This window comes from Aotus nancymaae, unplaced genomic scaffold, assembly GCF_030222135.1.
Source record: "Aotus nancymaae isolate 86718 unplaced genomic scaffold, 86718_ANA_hifiasm-v0.15.2.pri h1tg000006l, whole genome shotgun sequence".
Classification (NCBI taxonomy): Eukaryota; Metazoa; Chordata; class Mammalia; order Primates; family Aotidae; genus Aotus; species Aotus nancymaae.
The window spans coordinates 91,678,927-91,683,617 of record NW_026988417.1 but is presented as its reverse complement, the minus strand read 5'-3'; the positions used below and the strand labels follow the sequence as shown (position 1 = coordinate 91,683,617).

The following is a 4,691-nucleotide window of genomic DNA, read 5'->3' as shown; positions in this document are numbered from 1 at the left end:
AACTTTTTAGTATCCATTCACAGACTTTGAATTATGGCAGGACTCCATTTCAGTTCTATTCTGGGCATATCGGAAAGCAGTGTGAGAGGTGAGATCCACAGGAGCTAGCAGAGAAGTCTCAGAGGAGAGGTCAGACACACTACCATTGTCAGAATGCCTTTGTGAGAATGCCACTACACCCGGCTGTGAGTACAGCTGCTGTTGTGAGAATGACTGTGTGATGCTATTTAATCAAGTGTCTCTTGGTAATTCAAAAAGTGACAATATGCAACCTGGGATTGCATAAGCCATCCACTTTGCTGTATCTCAGTCTTAGCATCAAAATGAATGATGCAATTGAATAATGCATTTCAGTCTCCTTCCATATCTTACAGTTAAATCATATTTCTTCTCAAAACACTTGCTACATTTAGGCAATTTTTTTTTCAATAATAGTCATTACTACAAAAATACCAGTAATGTGTCTTTAGGGATTCTCAAGTAATTTTATCTTCATTACTATTTATTACATGTATTCTGATATTTAAAAAAATTTTTTTTTAAATTGTGAATACTTGGGAGGCCAAGGTGGGTGGATCACAAAGTCAGGAGTTTAAGATCAGTCTAGCCAACACAGTGAAACCTCATCTCTACTAAAAATAGAAAAAATTAACTGCATGTGGTGGTGTGTGCCTGTCATCCCAGCTACTCAGGAGGCTTTGGCAGGAGAATAACATGAACTTGGGAGGCGGAGGTTGCAGTGAGCCAAGATCACGCCATTGCACTCCAGCCAGGGCCACGGTGGGAGATTGCATCTCAAAAAAAAAACAAAAATTTTGAGTGCATACTAGATGTATATATTTATGGGGCAGGCACATGAGATATTTTGCTACAGACATATATTGCATAATAATCACATCAGGGTAAATGGAGTATCCATCACTTCAAGCATTTATCCTTTCTTTGTGTTACAAACAATCCAATTATATTATTTTAGTTATGTTAAAATATACAATTATTGTTGTACTGTAGTCATCCATCCTCTCATGCTAATTCATTCTATCTAACTACATTTTTGTACCCATTAGCCATTCACTCTTCAACTACCTTTCCCAGCCTCTGGTAACCATCATTCTACTATATATCTCCATAAGTTCAATTGTCTTAATTTTTTAAGCTCCCACTACTCTGATATTTTTTATAAAGATGAACAGGATGTGCTTTCAGTTCCTGACATTATTTCATCTTACTTAAAGCAATGCTATTGTTTATAAATACTTGATTCTATAATTTAGAGAAACTGAATATGACATGCCTATAAAACATTTTTGGAGGACTCTGAAAAATCTGATATTAATGAAGCTGCTCTTTTAAGGCTTCTGTCCTCTTTGAAAATAAATGAAAATAAAATAGAAAAAAAAAAGAAAAAGAAAAAGAAAATAAACAAAAATAGAGGTCACCGAACAGAAATATGTTATGCTCCTGATAGTCTGGAATGCTGAATAATATTGAAAGAAAATATTTACCCTAGTATCTCTTTTTTCTGTTTCACTTAGGAAGAAAGCATTTAATGAATTTGTGGGATTGTTGAAACAATCTTCCTTACTAATACTGCTAGTGATACTCAGAGACTGATATGCAATCAACAGGTTAGTAAGGACATTCTTGGCTTAATTGAAGAACTGGATTATCTGTCTCAACTCAGAAAATAAAGAAGCAGACCCTAATATAAAGAGATTTCACAGAGAGAGCACTGCCTATAAAAAAGCTAGACTGCCTGGCTAGAATCCTAGCTCTGCTGCTTACTGGCTATGTGTTCCTGGAAGTACTGTCAACTTGAACCACCTTAGCTCTCTTATCTGTAAAATGAGTATATTATTTGGAAGGTCAAACAGACTATACAGCACTTAGAACAATGTCTGGCCCACAGCTAGCACTCTGTAAGTGTTAGCTTTTATTCTTCTCACAGGGTCTGCCACAATTACAACTCCTTGTGAGATAAGCTTAGAGAAGCTTGAGAACTGGCCAGGCACAGCGGCTCACACCTGTAATCCCAGCACTTTGGGAGGCAGAGGAGGGTGGATCACTCGAGGTCAGGAGTTCAAGACCAGCCTGGCCAACATGGTGAAACCCCATCTGTACTAAAAATACAAAAATTAGCCAGACTTGGTGGCACAAGCCCATAATACCATCTACTTGGGAAGCTGAGGCAGGAGAATCACTTGAACCCGGGAGGCGGAGGTTGCAGTGAGCTAAGATCATACTACTGCACTCTAGCTTAGGCAACAGAGAGAGACTCTAGCTCAAAAAAAAAAAAAGATATGTACCTATGCAACAATCCTGCATGTTCTGCACATGTACCCCAGAATCTAAGGTGCAATAAAAAATATATATACATAATACATTAAAAAATTAAAAAAAAAAAAGAAAGAAAGAAAGAAAGAAAGAAAAGCTTGAGAACCCCTATCCCTGGCTGCAGCTTGGACCAGGGGGAAGCAAATGATTCAGGAGTGATAGTCCTGCTCAACAGAGATGCCCAGGACTGAATGAATGGATCAATATTCTCCCTTACAAAGCTGAGTGTATAACACACAGAGTAAGTCAGCAGTTTATCGTGGGGGTAGAATTCAAAAAAAGAAAAGAACAAAGCCAACCAAAACCCATAGAAAAGGCAATGATCAGAAGCCATGAGACAATAAAAGCCAAGAGTAGTCAGAAACCATGAATGGCAAAAGCTAAGGAAGACAATGGAGAGAAGTCAGTTCATTGCTCAGTAGCAGGAATAGCAGCTACAGAGAGTAGCTGAGTCACCAGAATGGTACAGGACTGCAATAGGAATCCACAGTAGCATGAGAACACAATGGCAAGAACTAGTAATATCCCAAATGATTTTACAGATTCATTCCAACAGGGGTGGGGGGACTGGCAGTAAGACAGAAATTTGTCTTCTTTACTTTAACACCCCATTACCTAAGATTCCCTAAGCATGTCATTTTGGCTAGTGATTAGAAAGGTATGGCGCAGTGGCTCACGCCTGTAATCTCAGCACTTTGGGAGGCTGAGGCGGGTGGATTGCCTGAGGTCAGGAGTTCGAGCCAGCCTGACCAATATAGTAAAACCCCATCTCTGTTAAGAGGAAGTGAGAGTAATAAGAAAAAAAAAAAAAAGTAAAACCCATCTCTATTAATAACACAAAAAATTAGCTGGGCATGGTGGCGGGTGCCTGTAATCCTAGCTACTAAGGAGGCTGAGGCAGGAGAATTGCTTGAACCCGGGAGGCAGAGGTTGCAGTGAGCTGAGATCATGCCATTGTACTGCAGCTTGGGCAACAAAAGCAAAACTCAGTCTCGACAAAAAAAAAAAAAAGCTTAACTGTTCTTGCAGCCACTGTGAGTCATTTGAAACTCAGAAGTGAGCTTGATTCTTGTCTTTTCTGAGAAGGTATAGTGGGTGAGAATATCAGTGCTCAGGTACAGATGTGCAAAAAATTTTGTACATCAAGATACTTTCTGATTCTGAGCAACACTCCCCCATCCCACAATTCTACCCAGCATGTACATATTTAACTTTGTTCCTTCTTTAAGCTTGATGCCAATCTCCCCAAGGTCATTCGTGGTTCTGGAAACTTTTGTGGTGCCAGGGCATCAAGGAGGTAACAGAAAGGCCCACTGGTCTTCGGTCATGTCGTCATAGCCCTTTCCATGCTCTTTCTGAATTAGCCCTCCAGGTCAAGTAGAGCTTAGCTGCTTTCACACCAGGTTTGCAGCATGGGCATTTTTTGCCAAGGCTGAGAATTTCATACTTGGGGTCTCTTGCTCTCTCCCAAGCAATACTACTGCAAATCATGATCAGGGTCCCCATGTCCAAAACTCAAGTTCCTCTGGTATTACTAAGCATGTGGAATATTTTTTCTCAACTGAGCAAAGTTCTTTTACTTCAGCTTTCTGAAAGTCATTTTATCTTTACCTGCAACGTCTCTCCTCTACTGAGGCTAAGCCTTTTGAAATAAAACCAGATAGTTTTCTAGGTAAGTTCAATGTCCATCCTTATAACAGACTTCACCTTGAAGAAGAAAACGCAGACCTGGCTAATATGAGGGAAAGGAAAGGGAAAAATAAATGAAGGTAAAAGTTAAATATTTTAAAATATTTTTGTTCTCATTTTTTTTCTTTTTACCTTAGATACTGGGAAGGGGGATTCGAATTTCATGCTCAGTACCCACAGAATAAGAATATTTACTAGTGTTACTTCTTTTTTTAGAATTTGTCTAGCAGCTCTTCCAGTTTTCACTGGGGGAAAAAAGAAATAAAAAAGAAGGCCAAGCATGGTCGCTCACACCTGTAATCCCAGCACTTTGGGAGGCCAAGGTGGAAGGATGGTTTGAGCCCAGGAGTTTGAGACCAGTCTGGGCAATAAAGCAAAACCTCATTTTTACAATGAATAAAGAAAGAAAAGGAAAAATAATATTTATTAATTTTTATTAAATTTTGATTTCTATCAGTCTTATTTTACTTTGTTACTAATGCCTACTAGTTATCCTACTTACTTAAATCAGTGTTGATTTTTTTAAAACTGGTAAAATTCATTGCAGCCATGTGGGAGTGGCTAGAGTTTAGTAGCTCATAGGAATGAAGACATGCTGAAGCTACCCTGTCAAGGAGACAGAACATGACTTGAAAATTAAAAATTCCTTCTTGATGTCCAGCCATTCT

The 4,691-nt window shown here is 38.9% G+C and overlaps 1 non-coding gene across 1 annotated transcript; it reads left to right on the top strand.

Annotated features, from left to right (window-relative positions):
• The first annotated feature begins 4,218 nt into the window (after nucleotides 1-4,218).
• Nucleotides 4,219-4,279, top strand: LOC135272108 (U7 small nuclear RNA). The gene has a single exon (XR_010340206.1). It is a non-coding gene; the product is annotated as a U7 small nuclear RNA (small nuclear RNA).
• The last annotated feature ends 412 nt before the right edge of the window (nucleotides 4,280-4,691 follow it).